This window comes from Rattus rattus, chromosome 14 (genome assembly GCF_011064425.1).
Source record: "Rattus rattus isolate New Zealand chromosome 14, Rrattus_CSIRO_v1, whole genome shotgun sequence".
Taxonomy (NCBI): domain Eukaryota; kingdom Metazoa; phylum Chordata; class Mammalia; order Rodentia; family Muridae; genus Rattus; species Rattus rattus.
Window position 1 is genome coordinate 79,092,461 of NC_046167.1, and position 19,734 is coordinate 79,112,194.

The following is a 19,734-nucleotide window of genomic DNA, read 5'->3' on the forward strand; positions in this document are numbered from 1 at the left end:
TGTGGCGAGCCACTTCACACAGGATTGTCCCCACAGATTGTCCGGTGTGGCGGGCCACTTTCACACAGGATTGTCACACACAGGATTGTCCGCCGGTGTGGCGGGCCACTTCCCTCACACAGGATTGTCCGCCGGTGTGGCGAGCCACTTCCCTCACACAGGATTGTCCGCCGGTGTGGCGGGCCACTTCCTCACACAGGATTGTCCGCCGTGTGGGCCACTTTCAATATTGCGATTGCCACTTGGCGGGCCACTCCTCACACAGGATTGTTCCGCTGCGTGGATTGGATTGCCGCCGGTGTGGCGAGCCACTTCCTCCCACAGGATTGTCCGCCGGTGGCGAGCCACTTCCTCCCACAGGATTGTCCGCCGGTGGCGGGCCACTTCTCACACAGGATTGTCCGCCGGTGTGGCGGGCCACTTCCCTCACACAGGATTGTCCGCCGGTGTGGCGGGCCACTTCCCTCACACAGGATTGTCCGCCGGTGTGGCGGGCCACTTCCCTCACACAGGATTGTCCGCCGGTGTGGCGGGCCACTTCCCTCACACAGGATTGTCCGCCGGTGTGGCGGGCCACTTCCCTCACACAGGATTGTCCGCCGGTGTGGCGAGCCACTTCCCTCCCTTCTGCTGCTTTGCACTGCTCTGTGGAGGAACAGCAGCATCCGCACCTGTGGTGGACATCGCAGGACCACAGCTCCTCTGTAGACGTGACTTTTCATAAGATCTGAGTGGCGATCAAAGTTGTGATTGGATGGGAATTATCCTCCCTGATAATCCGTGGGATTCTGATCTCCGAACCTCTGAGCAATACTGGTCATGGGTATAAGGATGCCTATTAGCATCCCGTGGGCTAGGAGCACACCGCGTATCAGAGGAGGAGACTGTGCTCAATGGGAGAGTGCTCTGTTAAGCCAAGGAGAATCCACCATTGACTTAGACCTGAGATTTAGCCCCTTGGCTGTCACTTACTGGTTTGAATCTAAGTTGCCACTTGATTCTCTTTATATGCCAGTAAGACTCTAGGAAGCATCTAACTTTTTTATTTTTACGTCCGATTAACACCTTAAATGTTTTTTCCAAGTAGGAGGGAAAGCTGGCAGAAGGGTAGTCAATACCACAACTAGTTTCATTGTCTTCCAAACTACAGTTGAGAATAGTTTTCCCGTGTTGAAACCGAGAGCAGGAGGGAGATCGATCTTTCCCTCAGGGAATGGGCTTCTGGCATTTGTTGACTTCGTTGTGATTTGGGGCATCTGAAAATATCCTTTGCCAATATGTTACCTCCAGATACAGTAAATGTCTCTTTTATACATTGGGTCACAAGGATTTTGTGAATATATTCCTGACCGGGCCTCAGTATATTCTGCATACTGAACTGGTGCTGTATGAATATCAATGGAAGATCTTGTTTCCCAAGTCTGATGACTGCTCAGTTAACTGATGCAAACCCAAGTAGAGAAGCCACAGAGCAGCCCAGTTCTCTGGAAATCAATGAATGAAAATCCAGGAATGGGGGAAAAGAAACAACAACAACAACAACAACAACAACAGAACAAAACAAAAAAAAAACAAAACGCAATCTGAAGTTCCCACTCTATTGGACTAGTAAGAAAGTCTTACATTTTCTTCCGGGTAAAGCATCAGGGATTTTCCTAATGTGCGCTGCTTTCTGTCTCTCTTAGACAAGCCAGGAAGTTCTGCCCATCAAGCCTGTCAGCCCAACAGAGCCTCTCTTCCAGCCATAGCTCAATCCTTTAAATTCCTGTGCGACTCTTGGATCAGTGTCTGCAACTCCACAAAACCCCACAAGCACTCAGGCTTTGTAGCCTTCTCAGGTGAAGGCCACACCCAGCCCTGGCTTCTCCCAGCAGGTTGACGCCCTCACTCGGCTTCATGGTTCTCCAGGTACAGCCACAGCTACTGTAAACCTTCTCTGAGATCCACCAGCCTGCATCCTCTCTGCCCAGTACTTACTGACATCTTGGATTCTATGATCGCCCAACAGAACACCTGCCCCCCAGGATCTCTCTTGGGTCTCCTGACAACTCCCATCTCAGAGCTCCATCAATGGAGAGATCCAGGAACTTGCCTAAACCCCACACATACCCCAGGCTGTTGTGCGTCTGCCCCCAGAGTCCACAGGCATAGAGGAGAGACTTGGCTTGGTTGTTGGTAAGGCTCTAGGCTGAATGTTCCTGGGACAGAGAGAGCCTCTCAGGGAGGAAAGTGCTTCACCTGGGTTTCATTTTCCTTTCAGCTCATTCTCTTACATGGGACAATAACCAATTGCTTCATTTCCCTTAAAATTTCCCAAGTTGGGTGCGCTCAGGGACTCCAGGATGAGTAAGTGCCCATCCTGTAAGCAGGAGAAAGCCTCGCCCCCTCCCTTCCTCTGAAATCAGTTACCCTCAGCGTTTCACTTTGGAGCCTTGGGTAAAATCACTGCAAAGTCAACATTAAGAGAGGGTTGGCGAGATGCCCCCAGAGGCTAAGGACAAGTTGAAGTGGACGCCTGCAACCACGTGATGGAAGGAAAGAACTGACTCCTTAATGTTGTCCTCTGACCTACACACACGCACACACATGCACGCACGCACGCACAAGTAAATTCATAAATAAATGTAAAAATAAAAATGATTAATATTCTCAGTTCCCCCATAAATTGCTTTCTCTCTTTGAAGGAGAACTCAAGTCAATAGTTGGCTTTTCGAAGTTTCATGGAAAAAGTTTCTTTGAAATGTATCCAGTTCCTATGCCCCCACTCCCTGGTCCCCAAGGAGATATCACTGATGGAATTTTCCAGACTGGAAATTCGGTGTCCTTGGTCATTTGCCTCATGGGCAGTAGAAAGGAGCCGATTTTTGGTATTATATTGCAGTCATATTACCGTCGACGAGAATAATGCATCAGGCCACAAAGTGGTTGCCCCAGCTTAGCTTGCCGCCTTCCTCAGAATGCTAAAACTCAATTCTGGCTATAGATTCTCCCGAGAAGTAAAAATATTATGCACTACGAAGGCAATAAAGTATCAATCCATGTCTGTATCCATTATTACTGAATCTAAAACTAATAAAGATATAAATAACTATAGCCCTGTCCACTTAAGGTCTCAAGCAGGAAATGCATCTTTCCCATTTCCAGGATAATGACATTTTATAGAAACCTTGGCCCCATGGACACAGCCTGCACAGAACGTGGGTCTTAAAATGAACACCATTGAGTGCCTTACTTATGCCTGAACTAAGTAACCTGACGTTTCTCTCTGTCTCTGTCTCTGTCTCTGTCTCTCTCTGTCTCTGTCTCTCTGTATCTCTATCTCTGTCTCTGTCTCTCTGTCTCTGTCTGTCTCTGTCTCTCTGTCTGTCTCTGTCTCTCTCTCTATCTCTCTCTGTCTCTCTCTCTTCTCTTTCGCTAACCCTCCTGGTTCCCAGGTCCGAGGTGCTGAGCTGCTGGGCAGCAGAATCTGTAGACTTAGCGTTGAAGCAGGAGGCAGCTGTGTCACTGTCAAGACCACCCCTTGCTGACATAGAAGCAAAGTGGACATTGCACAGTGACTACCCTCTCTACTAGACCTACTTCAGACCTTCACACTGGTTTGTAAGGGTCTGAACATCCCATAATGAACAATTTTATTGTATTAGGAAACTGCCCCAAACAAACATGGAACTACCACAGAGTGAGGTGGGCCCACAGCATATCTATTTTACAGATGATGTCACAGTTAATCGACTCCCGCCTGTGAGGTCACGGAGAACCCACTTGCTTGTGCACTTCCAAGCATAGATCCTACTGACAAGAGGGAAGAGGCGCCCGCCGCGTGCTGACTGCTATCCTGGGCCAGAGGATGGGTGGAGACTTAGGAGAGCCATCACTCTTCGTGACAGTCCTCCAGGGCACTCTTACCTCCACTTTCACATTCAACGGAAAGAAAGGGTCCTGACAAGCTACATAACTCATCCGAGAGTCTAAGGTTCGGAACGGGATGGCCTGCATTCGTTTTCACTATGACACTGTCTGCCTCCAGTCTTCTCATGAGAAACAAACTGAAGGAAAGAGCACAGGTTTTGCTCCGCCAGCTTGCGGAATCACAGACCTACTTTCATCAATCTAATTCAGCAAACTCTTATTACACACCTGCCACTAGGCATTTCCCTGGCACAAGAAAGAGGATGAGTACATTTTCCTTGTCTGTAAGGAGCTCGCAGGCTACAGGTGTGGATGACTATGGTGCTGTTCTGGCTGGCTGTGTGTGTCAACTTGACACAAGCTGGGTTAGCACAGGGAAAGGAGCCTCCCTCAAGGAAATGCCTCCATGAGATCCAGCTGTAAGGCATTTTCCCAATTATTGATCAAGGTGGGAGGACCCAGCCCCTTGTGGGTGATGCCGTCCTTGGGCTAGTGGTCTTGGGTTCTATAAGAGAGCAAGCTGAGCAAGCCGGGGGAAGCAAGCCAGTAAGTAACATCCCTCCACGGCCTCTGCATCAGCTCCTGCTTCCTGACCTGCTTGAGTTCCAGTCCTGACTTCCTTTAGTGATGAACAGCAATGTGGAAGTGTAAGCTGAGTAAACCCTTTCCTCCCCAACTTGCTTCTTGGTCATGAGGTTTGTGCAGGAATAGGAACCCCGACTAAGATGGGTGCCGTCAACCTAGAGCACTGCTTTGTTCACAAAGCACTCTGTGTGCTGAACAGAGCACGAAGAAAGACTAAAACTCAAGGAACGAATCAGGTGAAAGGGGATCAAAAGCTTAGACAAGGTCCTAAGGAGGAGGGAAATGTACAGATTCCGTGGCCCCACGTGGTTAGTAAGCCTAAATCAAAGCCTGACTCTGACTGTCAACGCCAGAGAAACCCAAAGACCAACGCAATTCTAAAAGTTCAGGCTTGATAAAGTAAAAAGCACTGCAACTCCCTTTGTAAAGTAAACCTCTCAGTAGAGTTGATTTTCAAAGGACTCAGACAAGGTGATTTTACAAGGGATGGGCCCAATGACTGATGTCTGCGTCATGGTAAGTAGTGATTTCCCTAAAAAAAAAAAGTCCTTATGGCAGAGATCTGAGAAGGAAGTGAACGAAGGGGAGTGAAGCTCAATGGTTACTGCCCTTCCGGGGGACCTGGTTCAAAACTCAGCCCTCGCATGGCAGCTCGCAACCACCTATAACACTAGTTCCTGGAAACTTAACCCCCTTTTCCGGCCTCCTCAGGCATGCACGTGATGCACCTACATACATGCAGGCAAAACACCCATATATGTCTCACTAAAATAAACATTTTTAAATGAAATATAGAATGGAGAAGCCCCTCTTGGCCTAAGCTTCGTACAGGGAATCCACATGGTCTCCGTAGCATAATCTATGAACGTAAGCCTATGGGTACACATGAAGACACTTTGGGTATGAAGTTAACAAACGTATGTAATTCCCACGACCCCGCTGCTGGGTCTAGTTCACACTAGAGGATCAAAACTCCTACACGGGTGAATAAAAGCGGGAACGTGTAGAAATGGACAGGTTACCCAGAAAGAGGAAATGATGGTGGGAACCGGCATGGAAGTTGGGGAAGGAAGAAGGGTAGGGGAAGGAAGGGGAAGGATGGGAAGGAGGAAGAGGCAAGCTGGGAGTGTTTAACAGATATGATCAGCCATAGTTTCTCCCCAGATAGCAGCAGGTGATACAGTCCGGAGGGCGGAGTGGGACATGGATCCCTTGGATGGCTCCCATGCAGAAGCATTCTCACTCCAAGACACAGGAAGTTGAGGGTAAATGACCCCGCCGTGCTGAGCTTCCATTTCCTCATCTCTAAATGATTGGTTTGGGGATAAATGGCATCTTGGGACTTCTCTAGGACATGCATTCTGTAATCAGCTAATGGTTTATGATAACCTATCCATCTATCAACCCATCAATTAGGTATGTATGTATGTATGTATGTATGTATGTATGTATGTATCTGTCTATCTATCCTCTATCATATATCTATGCCATCTATCTATATCATCTATTTATCTATCCATACATACATCCATCATCTATCTATATTGTCTATCATCTATCTACCATTCATCTATCATCTCTCATCTATCTATCCATTCATCTCTCATCTATCTATATTGTCTATCACCTATCATCTATATCTATCTACCTATCATTCATCTATCATCTATCTATCATCTATATCTATCTATATCATCTATCCATCCATCCATCCATTATCTATCTATCTATCTATCTATCTATCTATCTATCATCTTTCTATCAATCTATCATTTATTTATCTATATCATCTATTTATCCATCCATCCATCCATCATCTACCTACCTACCTACCTACCCACCTACCTATCTATCCATCCATCCACCATGTCACTCACCTACCCAATTATCATCTCATTTCTATGGAGCTAAAGCAGATCTTCGCACACAGGAAAGAAGCAATGTACACACCATTAACAAGGTTGTTCTGGCCGAGGTAAAGCTGAGGCAGGGAAGTGTCTAGGGGCCTCTGCCAAGCTCACTGTCATGAGACTGGAGAAAAGCTGAGGGTGGACTCAATCACCCTTCTTCCCTCCCTAGGTCCTTTGTCTTTCATGGGCATGGAATTCAGCATGACTGGCTGTCATCAGCTCTGTTCTCCACTGGTCCCAAAGGGAACAGAAGATGTCACCAAGGACTAATTCTCAACGAATATGAGGAAGGACAGAGGAGATCCAAGAGTATTCATCAGAGGTGGGAGACAGGGCTGTGGGTGATGCTGGGCAGAGAAGAAGGTGATAACTATGAATGGAGCAGAGAAGAGGATACAGACCACTCTGTGAAGGCGAAGGGAAGGATCAGGGGCAGACAGATCAATCTAGAGATGGCACGGTAATGCCAGGGGTTGGGAGCCAGGAGGGATTTTAAGATTTGGGGGTGTGCACAAATTAAGAGGGGTGATGGAGGGTAAAAATTAAATGGACACAAAAAGAGGAAGGGTGATAGAACAGAAGGGAGGAGGAGAACTGGGTTGTGGAGCTCACAGGAGATTCCCAGGGCGGGTGCAGTGAGTATGGAATGGAAAAACAGCAGAGATTTCCAGTGAGCCTCCTGAACCGATCACCTGAAGGATTTCGCCTTAAGGCCCAATATTGCAACAGGCCGCTGAGCAGAGCTCCCAAAAGCTCATTAAGCACAAGGCCCCTGAGTTCCCAGAGTAAAGCCTTGCACCGGGTGCCGTAAAGGATAAGGCAGACCCTTGCAACGGTTTAACCTTCCTGGGAGGGCATCCGGAATCTGCCTGGACGGTTTGCGCAACCCCCACTAACAGCAGCAAAGCACCTTTCATCATGGAGCCAATTCCAGCACGCTGAACTGCCGCGGCGGTGGAGCCGCGTAACTGAGCGTCGAGCGTCAGTGCAGCGGCCATGGAGCTACGTAACTGAGCGTCGAGCGTCGCAGCAGGTGAAGTGGTGGAGTTCTCTGAAGTTAAATCTGGCTTCTTGGCAGAATTAGGCAAGGGTGGGGGAGAGCCCTAGAAATCTTTCAAGCTGTTAGACTGAAAGGAACGCCACCCTTCAAAATACACAGACGGTACATCCTTCGCTTTGACATCACCGAGCAGCCAAAATTATATCTGTTCCACACACTGGCATGTGGCAGAATTGGATTGATTTGCCCTGACAGCTCTCCCTGCTGGGACAATACTTGTCAGTCAGCCCCGGCAATGTTTGTATTTTCAAAAATCATTATGCAGAATGATCGTACAGGATCCTGGCAGGTAGGCCAGACAGCCTTCTCCGCACACCCCTCCCACTCTGCACCCTTGAACTCTGAAGTTCTCTCTACCCCCAAGGCTCCCAAACTCACTACTCACCCTACTCACTGTCTCCTCCCAGGCTGTGCGCGTAAGCCTCCCTGTGCGGCTCTACCCTGGTGTCTGTTTTGTCCCCTCCTCACCTTTCTTGTGGGCATGATCAATAGTCCCCCAAAGCTTTCTGATTGGCTTAGTAAGATAGCGGACCTTTGCCAAGTACCTACAAGAGGGAGCGTGTGTGGAGAATGTTTGAACTCTGCCACGTGATCAGTTGAAAGCAAGGCAACGAATGATGCTGTGATCTAAACATTTGGGCATCCTTTTCCTGTGCACGCACTGCTGTAAGGGGGAGGAGCTAGGCGAGAAGCCCATTCTTAGAACGGTGTTGTCAGAGCGTGGTGAATGGAGGGGGGAACCGCAGAATGCTGTGTTACTGGGCACTCAGGAAAGACTTAGGTCACCAGAGTCAACTTTGAACCGTCAGGTTGGAACCTTCATGGTGAGAGTTCTAAACACAATAGAAAGGGCAAAAAACAGAGAAACCGTGAGGCTCCCAGGCCTTTCCCAGGCTTCATGAGACAGCAGCTAAATGGTCCTTTATACCCAACGATACATGGCCAACTTCTGAAGCAGGGAAGGTCACGGGTAAGCTACTTGGATGCATCTCAGGTGTTTTCCAGCTCAGCACAGCCAAGGCTCTCTGTGTGGTCAACATGTGTAGCAGCAGAGTCCAGGACAGTTCTTTCACATGCTTGCATGATGACTTATGTTCTGAGATGTAATATCCTGGAGAGAGTTTGACATCACTTCCGGAATCTTGCAACCCAGCATCCCCCTGGCCCTATCATCCACCATTTAAGCATCTGTGTACTTAGGGCAGCGGTGGGTGCTATGGGAGGTTAAAGAGGAAGGGGCTTGGAATGACATTTGTTATGTATAAACTGTGCACTAGACACGGAGCTAAACATTTTTGTCCGCATTACCATATTCAAACCCTCTGAGTGACTGGGGGAGAAACTCAATTTTCCATTAACATGGTGATGAGGGGGGGCTGTCAAGTCACGTGGCTGGAGCCCTGTCTGAGAAGGGAGCAATGATGGTGGTTTTGGCTTCAAAGTCCAAGCAAATACTTCCCACCTCTGGCGGACTATACTTCTTTCCCTCGATGAATGCAGTTAATTGGGAGATGACCCTTACACAAATAACAGCGATAAGAGACAACCAGAGCTGGACAGACAGAAGGTGTACAGGGTTAAGAGTGTGTAGGAGTCTGAATAAAGCCTGTCCATCTGTGGTTAACGGTTGGCCTTGCAACACTCAGGGTCTCCTTTGGAAGCTGTGCTGGACCGAAATGTGCGTAGAAAGGTGACCATTGTTGGGTGTAACAAATTACGGCATTTTCCAAATGTCAGGATGTTCCTGGCTGGATCAGACCCCGGACCTTCATGTGCAGACACATCTGCTCTGAAGCCCAAAGCTGAAAACGATTTAGGTCAAAAACAAATGAAATTTCCATTTGCGTTGGCCAAACCAGACAGACATTTGATCTTCCTCCAGAGAATCTATTGCTGTCTTCTTTTCTAAATGGGATTTCTGGATTTTTAAAGATTCATATAACATCATATAATCATATATGTATAATATAATATAATATATATAATATTATATATAAGTATGTATACATTATACAATACTATAAGATGTATAATATAAGCATATTAAATATATGCATACTATATATAATATTATATATGTAAATCCATATATAATGTATGTGTGTATATATCTATATCTATATCTATATCTATACCTATATCTATATCTATATCTATATCTATATCTATATCTATATCTATATCTATATCTATACCTATATAGATATAGATAGAGAGAGAGAGAGAGAACATCCACAGCCATATGTGTCTATGCACTCATGACAACAAATTACCCAAGGAGCCTAGATGACACCAACTGGACTGTCCACGCTCTTCCCTGTCCTTGATCTCACTGACCTGGGCCGCGGCTAAAAACCCTTCAGATTATTGGCCATCTTCGTGGTTCCCCTCAGTCCCCTTACATTCAGTTTTGTCTCCTCATATCAGGCCCCTCACAGCTCCCTTCTCCCCCAACTCTGAATTGTCCACACACACCCTGCCTCTTCCCAGCGCCCGAGTTCTATTGTTTAGTTCTTCTAAGTGACCATATTGCCTGTCCTGGCCCGGAGGGAGGTGCTTCTTCATAGGATGGAGGTGTCCTGGCCTCAGTCTCCACTGCAGCTGCGGCCACTTCCTGTTTCACCTCCACTGTGTCTTTGTCAGAATGGTTACATGGGCATTCAAATTATAATAGGATACAGTAAGCGTCTTAGGATTCTAAAAGGCGTTTAGATTGGTTATGCCCTCCCTTGGTTCTCTGTTTCAGGAGCCTGTGATCAGGTGATCTCAAGTCCTACTTAAACTTGAGAATTAAAAGCTGGGTGATGGATGTAGCTTTCTGTGCTTTGATGTCAGAGGGAACAGCAGGTCTGGCTAGAATGGAATCCTTGGTAAGTGTGTGGATAGACCCTGCTTTAGAATGAGCAAATTTACTCGTAAGACTAAAGAGAATGATTATCTGAGGCTCCGATGTGCATTAAGCCAGCGTCACTTAGGACAATTTGAGAGGGGGATTTTGGAAGCTGTTTTCTCCCCAAGAATAAATATTGCCTGACACGGCTGTCCCTTCCCTGTGGTTAAGCCACTTCCTGTTGTACTCGCAGGTGTCAATTCAGACTCGATCCAGGTCCTACCAAACATGGCAAGCCCACGTAGACCCCCAGATTCCGAGCCAACCATATCCACACACAGGCATGGTGCTTGGTCCCCAGAAATGTCCAGGGAGTCCATCCACGAGGGGGATACCTGCTCCCGGCGTTACAGCAGACAGACATGCTCTGCTCAGCAACCCAAACCCTCCTTGTCTTCACTCTGCTTCTGAGCTTCTGCTTCTGGAAGCTTCCACAGCAGGTGGAATGTTCTCTGAGAGCTCAGACAGGCTCTGGGCCTGAAGGCCTTAAACAGCCCACTCGTGTGATCAGGGAAGACAGCAGGCACCAAGCGTTAAGCTCCCAGAGCTGACCGCAGAACCGGAACGCATCTGGTTGCCTTTGATCTGCACCCATCGTCTTTATAGTCTGATCCTTCTCACCAGAAAGAAACGCTTACTCAGCAGTGATGCCCAGCGTAGATGTGTGAGAATGGAGGACAGTGGGAGTGGGGGGATGATTCTATAATGTCAGTGGACTCATTCTAGAATCTATTTTTAGCAGGCTAAGAACTGGAGTTACAGGCTACACCATGTGGGCACTGGGAGCCAAACCTCTGTATCCTACAGGAGCAACAAGTGCTTCTAACCAGTGAGCCATCTCTCCAACTCTGAGTATCTTCTGCCATGATTGGGCCGGTCGGATAAATCCTGAAGGATGAGGACAGTTTGCCTCTTCTTATCTTGTTGCTTGAGAATTTGAGAATATGCTTACATGCCGTGTTTTGATAAAGCCCCTCACTCATACCCTGTCCCTTAACTCCTCCCTTAGTCCGACACTGTTATCCTCTTTCATTTACGTTTCCCTGTTGTTTCTTTAAACCTATGGGGTCTGCTTAGCCCCACCAGTGTGTGTTCAGGGTCAGGGACACTGTGTCCGCCAGGCACTGCCAGTGCGTGCACAGGTAGAGATAGCTACTGTTTCTGAGTTGAGTGCGGATCTGTGGTGCGAGTTGTGGCAGCCAGCTGCCTTCGCTCCCTATCTTACGATAAAGGTGTCTGTCATCTGTTATCTGGGAAACCTCCAAACCCTGCAGTCAGTGTTTCAAATCCTACTTGGAAGGACGAAGAGTTAAAAAAAATAATGCTGGGACATCATTATCTAAACACATGGGTTCAGAAAAGAGCAAAACTCTCTCCACAGCGTTCCGCGGTCTTCTTGGGGTTTCGTAAAGAGTCAGACCTATTAGCTATTCCTGGTTCCTTAGTTTGTGGAGGTCTTGTGCAAAAACTGTCTCCTCTCAAGAGTGCTCTTATGAAGGGAGCAGCTCAGCCTGAGGGATCAAAATTGGGTCCATTTTAAAAATATATTAATTTAATTTAATTTAATTTAATTTATGAGTACACTTAGCTGTTTTCAGACACACCAGAAGAGGGCACCAGATCCCATTACAGATGGTTGTGAGCCACCATGTGGTTGCTGGGAACTAAACTCAGGATCTCTGGAAGAGCAACCAGTGCTCTTAACCGCTGAGCCATCTCTCCAGTCCTAAAATTGGGTGCTTTCCCTTCAGTGTGCCCTGAGGACTGATGTGGCTTATCGCACTGGAATTCTATCAATGACGGCAGATGAAGAAGCTCATTCGACTCCAAGCTGCCGGTGAAGTATGTGGATGGCTGAAGCTGAAATCATCAGCTGATGGCTCTGTTTCCCCAGTCCCAGGGCAGCACAGCAGAAGACTCTGGGCTTTCACACTGCTGAGCGAGCGTGTGTGTTTGCCCCCACTCAAAGCTGTGCAGTCAACCAGAGGCGGACGTCCATTCCAAGGGGGGCGAGATGTCTCAGCAGCGTTCTGAGCAAGCTGCCACGGGTTTCCCGTGCTAATGTGTGAAAGCCGGGTGAGACCTGTCCCACTCAGACGTTCCGGGAGGAGACTGTGATGGAGCGTGACTCTCCAGTGCGGTGGGGCCAGCAAGAGCACTGGTGTGGAAAGGGGGAAGGTAAGGAAAGGGATTTGACTGAGGGAGGAGTGGGAGGCATGGTGCTGCTCCTCCCCGGCCCCAATCCAGCAGGGGATCGAATAGCTCATCGCTTAGTCCAGCCCCGTAATGGACCACCTCACCTGCACAGGAAGCACTAATTAGGATGGGAGTAAAAGTGGTGCAGGAAAGCACCCTAAGGGCAGAGCCCCAGGGCCAGTGGTCAAAGTGGACACTGAATGAAATGGAAACCTCACGGCTATTCATTCATAGCCATCGGCTGACTAGGTCCCTTTCGGCCATTCACCTTGTGCTCATCCCTTTTGATTTCTTTTCTGTGCCTGAAATGCTCTAAGCTCATGGGGCGCTACAGAGAACCAACCATATTCTAAATAAAAAGCACTCAGAACGGTGACATGTCCCATAAATATTCTATGGTGTGGCCACCGGTGTCAAGCAATTTGGCACTCAAGATCCCATGGTGCCTTACGAATGTATTTTATTGGTTCCCTTTCATGTTAAATATCACGGACAAGCCACCATAATAATGGAGGAGGGGGGCTCCTGTTCACGGAGCGCTTCGAAGCTCATAAAGAACTCTCCCTTGTTATTTTATGTGAGCCCTGAAACAACTCTGTGTGCACACTGTGAAACTCTCCAGAGCTCCGCTTTAAGCTTGAGAGAATGGAAGTTTAAAGAGGTCGCGGGTTTATTTCTGCCATCAGAGCCTGACCCCCCAGTCTGGCTTTGGGATGTTCAATGTTCAGTGAGAGTGGCATGATGGGTATTCTGGAGATGAAGATCAAGATAGTAAAACAAACAAACAAATCTTTCTGGAGACAACATCGGTAGGTAAAACATGGGGAGATACTGGTGTGGAAGTCACACCTTGCATTTGCGCACTGCTCAAGGAAGAAAAAAACGGTATCCGATAATAAATACTGAGTAAGAGCCCCTTAGCTGGGGCATGGGAAAGCATGCGTTTCAATAGGTGGAGGGCGCCAGGTGATGGGGCAAGGTTTAACGAGGGGTGTGGTCCTGTGGCTGAGAAAGAACAATCCCAGAGAGAGACTGTTCGTATTCTGTCTAAGCTCCGCCCCCGCAGCTATCTGGAAACAGCCTGGTAAGCTCCGCCCCACGGTTGCTTGGCAACAGCCAGCTGTGCCTGACTATAAAAGGGGGCCGCTTGCCCCCTCCTCTCTCTCTCTTGCTTGCTCATTGTTCTTCCCTGCTCTCGCCCCCTTCCCTGTCCCTTCTCTCGCCATCCCTACCTTCCCTCCACGTGCTCATGGCCCACCTTTCCTCTCCTCTCCTCTTCTTCTCTCATTAAACCTCTCCACGTGGAACCATGTTGGCTTGGTGTGCTTTATCCTGGCATGAGTCGAGATCTCCACGTGAAACCATGTTGGCTTGGTGTGCTTTATCCTGGCATGAGCCAAGATTTAATGGAACTCTAACGGAGACACTTGCATGAGGAGCAGAGACCACATCACACAAGTGGACGAGAGCCATCAGAGATGACCAGAGGACACTGTTGATAGCAAGGAGCATGGTGTGTTTGATGAAAGCAGAAGGGGAGAGAGTGGCAGAGATGTGGACACATTAGTGAGAGCATAGTTATGGTGTTCTGGGGTTCTAGATTACTGGGGTGGCAAGGAAAACACAAGGCCACTACAAATCCGGTCGTGAAGGCTAGGCTGATTCCATGACAGGTCTGGAAGTGGCAGTTCAGGAGACAAGGCCTAAATCTGTTTCCAAGAACTGGGCAAGTCCAGGCCTCAGAAGCTGCCCCTCCACCTGGCCTCAGGCAAGGACAATGGGTCAGCAGCAGTTTCCAGACCTCCCCAGCAACAGTTTCCAGACTTCCCCAACAGGATCCCAGCCCCCACACCCAGGTAATAGAAAGTCAGTAGAGATGGACCCAACCAATTAACATAGAAGTCACCTATCCTGGAATTCCCTAATGTGCTTTAAATCAGGCCCTGCGTGCTCACTTGGGTGTCTATCTTGGTCATGGGCAGACCCCAGCATGCTGGCCTTCTACAGAATGAAGCAGTCTCTGTCTGCGTTTACATACTATTTGAACCCGGGGTGTCATTGTTTGGTGAATCATGGATCCTTACACTATGAGCCATATTATTTAATAATCAGAACAAAATAATTATCGACTAGGCTATAATAACTCTCAGAAAGAAATCTCATTTAAAACAATATCCTCCCAGCCACACTGACAGATTGAAGGGCGCGGCGTTATCAACGAGCTCACTAAATTTCACATAAGTTGAACATAAAGGATCCCTTATTTCTTCCCTTCATTTTCTATCCAAGAAACTTCTCAAGAGTAAAAGCACAACAGACCCTGAAGGTAATTATGAACCCGTGACAGGTGAGTCTGTGTCCCTGAAATCAGAGGATGTCAGGCAGCCCCTTCACTGGACCTATAGTTGCTTCTTGAGACAGAGGCTGGGATGGAGATGCAGCAGAAGCTCCTCCCCCACTCTCACCCTCCCCCCACTCTCACCTCCCCCATTCTCACCCCCCCCTCTCACCCTCCCCCCACTCACCCCCCCCACTCTCACCCTCCTCCACTCCCACCTCCCCCACCTCCCCGGGAGTGGAGTAGAGGTAGAAGTCTAGGGCAGGTAGGATGGTGCTATGGTGAGAGTGGACTCTGGTGTAGGTTGATGTGCTTGGAAGACAGCCTTGGGAGGTAACACTAGCTGAGATGATGAAGGTGGCCTTCTATGATGGCCTTAGTAAGGCTAAATGGGAGAGAGGTCGAAACTGGCAACACGGCCCATCACACTCTGGAGAGCAGTAGAACTCCCATTGGCATGGGCACAGGCCTGTCAAGGACGGCAATGCCTGAGCCCCATGGGAGGGCACAGCCTACCCCTGGTGATGCTCCCAGGGACGGCAAAGCCTTCTTGTAATTCCTGTGTGATGTTGACAGTGATGGTGAGGGAAAAGCACGCCCATCATAGCCTTCTCCTCATGGATGCTTGCAGCATGAAGCCGGCTCCCGCTCAAACCTGCCTCCTCTCTAGCTGTGTTAATAATCCTGCCTCCTGTTTATCTACACATAATAACCACCTCCTATTCAGCTGTGCATAAACACCCCGTGTCCCTGTTCAACCGTATAGAATACACACACTGAGTTTCTGGGGTGCTCTGACATCTCCATCTGAAGGCTAGCCCACCCAATCCCAGCTTTCCTGTACTTGTCCGTGTGTCTGTGACCTCTTCGTTCCCTCGCAGCCCCTCCAGTAGATTCCTGAAGTGGAGCAGGAATGCGAACCACCTTTGTCTTGTTACAGTGTAGCAGGAGGCCCTCAGCAGCTGACAGGATGTGCTTTTGGACTTCCAGCCTTCACAGCAATAGGTAAGTAAATCCCTGTTCTTGACAGCACGCAACTGCTCTCCAGGCTGGTGTAGCGGCAGCAGAAAATGGACTAAGACTGATGAAAAAAACCCAGGTCCTAGGGCTGGGCTGCACAGCCTTCTCCCAGTCATGCTACCATTCCAGCAGCCATGTTGCCTGCTGTCCCAAAGCAAGGAGGCTAATTCCTGAGCTGGTGGTTTTCTTTAGAGTGGCCTTGAATTTGGGATTACACTGGGATTGTATCCACAGCTTCCGTTTTTGTAACAGTGAATTAACTTGGGGTTTTAATGAAGGCCCATTTCCCCTTTAAATTTCAACAGCTGGTCTGTATTCTCCACTGGCATTTTGGCATGCGGGTTTCACCTTGCACATGGCACTAACGGCTGCTTACCGGTCAGTGAAGTCATATCTCCCAGAGAAAGGGATATGGGAAACGAGCTGCCCGGTAAAGGCCGGCACCTCAGAACCAATGCAAACAGGATTCTCCCTCCCAAGGTTTGCTATTTAGTTGGCTCCTGAAACAGAAGCGAGAAGGAGCTTCCCCGGGGGCAGAACCCTGTGGAGGGAAGAGCCCTGTCTGCTGAGTGCCACTAAATGCGATCACAACCCCACGACGCTGTCACCCTTGGATTTACACTGGTCGGACAAGACTGGCAGACTACCTGCTGCCATCAAAGACTGCTGGAATACCGTCCTTACACTACGGAAATGCCCGTAGCAGTTCCAGAAACGGAACTCCCTGGGCAAAGACACCGGAGTCAGAGCGTTCGGGAGCCGTGAGGACTGAGGACAAGATCAGTCCTCGTCACGGTGTCTGCAGCACATCTGTTTCTCTCAGCCGGTCTGCTCTGGTGTTCCCTGCCAGGTGACCGCTGCAGGAGCCAATGGCTGCCCACCCCACTGGTTCTACCACTGCATGCGTGTACAGCGGTCACTCTGTCAGGACGATGCGTATCCCAGACCCAGGTGATTCAGAAATGGTGACTGATGCCAGGTCCCTAAACACTTGAAATGATATTTCAAGGGGATTCAGAACCTGATGCAATCAAACATGTCTGAAACAGGGGTGCTGGTTTGAGACCAACACATGTGTGCGGTGCCTAACGGTGTATACCGTCTCACATGACATCGCCACACTACCCCGGAGGACTTCTGTGTTCCCCTCATTATGTTTCTGTTCCAAACCAAGCAGAGCAAAACAGTGCACTTGAGTGTTTCAATAAGACATGCTCCTTGTCTATCTGAAGAGCCGTCAGCAATTGACCACTGTGGAGAGAGGCAGGGTCAGCTGGCTGCATGGATGCTGTCCTGGAAGGCTACCCGCGCTCCACTAGATGGTTCTGCATCCACGCATGAGCAGATAGACTGGGCGGGGTTGGGAAGGCAAAGCGATGAGGGAACGGGACAATGATTGGACGAAGGATAATGGGGGTGGAGTTGATCAAACGCATGCGTGAAATTATTAAACAATACAAAAACCAACGAAAATTAAAAAAAAAAAAAAAAAGAGTGTGAAACGGGAGGAACACCAAGTACAGGACACCAAGGCAGCTGGAGACTGGAAGGTAATTAGCTGGATCAGGAGACGCTCCCTGTGATAGACTCCACACGCAAGTGAGCTGGCAGCCCTAACTAATTAGCGACAATTAATTTTATGGTAGGAGCAAGAACACATGTAGTAGGTTCTATAAATGCTTAATAGATGTCAGCGTAAGTCACTCCCATCTCTCCCCAAAACCCAACTTACGAGCAGGATGACTCTGAACCTTCCAGAATTAACAAAATAGATCAGCTGGGACTTGATTTTTTGGTATCAAAGAAATGTCCTCTACTCTACCCCTTCTCTACTTGACCAGGTGCTGTTTTCTGCTGCTCGATTTTGTCAGCCGCACCAGGACACTGGGGCCTTATGTGACAGAGAGAGGTCACACAGGATCTGCTCCAGGTAGAAGAGTCTATTGCAGCACTCTGAATCTGGTATCCTGTGTGTCTGGAATGAGTTCCTAGGCTAAGCCATTCAACCTCCTATCCTATCCTAGAACATCTTAGGAGTTAGTGATGGGAGATTGATTAGTGATGTCTGCAAGGCAGCTAGATGAAGGACCAGGACTGTTCCTTTCTGTTGCTAAGTTTCTCTACAGTTCCTTGGGTAGCATCCTAGTTCTCTTCCGAGTAGAACCCACATGAGGCTTAACTGCATCCTGCTGGCACCATCTTGGAATAGTCCACCTTCCATTATACTTCCGGGGCTTTCGGTGGGAAGCTACTTTGGTGAGGTCAAAGTAACTGTAACTAGGGTTAGCTGTGTACTCAGTTCTACCCAGTGGTGAGACCAGCATTTAAATAAAGATAGACCTGACCACATCACTGACCAAGGTCAATTTCTGAACCTGCTTATTCTTCATCTCCTTCCTTTAGCCTGCGGGCTGTCTAGCCTGCTGCTGTGAATCCAGTCACCTCCTTCACTACAAAGTATGTCCTGGTTAGCAGAACTCGTCTCCGTCGATTTGGGAAAAATACAATCCCAGTTAAAAATAAGGAAAGGAGCTTTGGCTCAGGTGAGCAGAGAATGTTGAGGGAGAGAGCCAGTGATCGGGGCTCAGCTACAATGCCTGGTAGTCAGAGAAGGGCAAGGTGGAGAACTAGGGCTTCTATAGCCCCAGAGAGTAACAAGCACCTGTTGCTTCATAGTGACCTTAGATACAATGCAAGGAGCCTAGACTCACATCTCTGCCCCTTTCCTTCCTGGGACAACGAGGATGCCAAGTGGAGGGTCGTCCTATTTGCCACCACGTCAAGGCAATGAGACGACCTGTTCTTCATCTACATGGCTTCATCAGGGAAATAATAGGGTATTTCTAGTCCTCCCAAAAAGGGGGTATCAGAAGTGACCTGCTGGGGGCCCACAACTTCTACATAAACCCTTCACAATAAAGAGATGCTCATTCCATGAAAACAAGAGCAGAGAGAACAGATCTGAGGTGCTGCCACCTTCCTTCTAGCATGACCACAGCGGAAGCTAGGGGGAAGCTGAGGAGACACTGAGACCCATTCAAAGGCCCCAAATGCCCAGTTTCCAATAAAAGGGAGAAATGAAAAGAACTCTCATACAATGAAGACCCAGAACAACCTCAATCTAAATACTAAAGGACTAGCCAGAAAGGCGGCCATGTCAAGGTAGTGTGACAAGGGTCTGGAGGCAGCCAGAATAAGCCAAGGTGGAGCAAAGCACCACAAAGGTTATGACCGAACTTCTGAAATGTAAACATACGCGTGAGAGCTGAAAAGCAGAGAGATGGTTGGTGGGTAAAAGTACTTGACATGCAAACCGGAGGACCAGTGTTTGAATGCATGGATTCAACATAAAGGCTGGATGCATGGCATGAACATCTGTAGGCTAGGCATTCTGGTGGGAAGACTGGAGGCAGAGTCAGGAGACTTCCCGGAAGCTCATAGATGAGTCGGTGTGGTTCCCACAGTGGTAAAGGACAAAACAAAACCGTGTTTCAAACAACGTAAAAGGCAAAGACCAGCATTTGGAGTTGTCCTCTGACTTACACATGGACATAATAAAATGGACACACACACAAAGAGAGACAGAGAGAGAGAGACAGAGACAGAGAGAGACAGAGAGAGATAGAGAGACAGAGAGAGACAGAGACAGAGAGACAGAGACAGAGAGCGAGAAGAAGGAGAGAGAAATATGATCAAGTAATAAAGGAAAAACCACGTAAATAATACCATCTTTCTCATAAGAAACTACGGAGACCAGAGTAGGGCAAGACAACATTATTTTAACAATGAAAAACTAAGATCTGCTCTGTTTGGCTTATTATTTATG

The 19,734-nt window shown here is 48.3% G+C and overlaps 1 protein-coding gene across 4 annotated transcripts in view; it reads right to left on the bottom strand.

Moving 5' to 3' along the window:
* The window catches only part of Ntrk2 (neurotrophic receptor tyrosine kinase 2), a 314,316-nt gene that overhangs the window by 78,140 nt on the left and 216,442 nt on the right, over nucleotides 1-19,734 (bottom strand). The window lies entirely within an intron of this gene.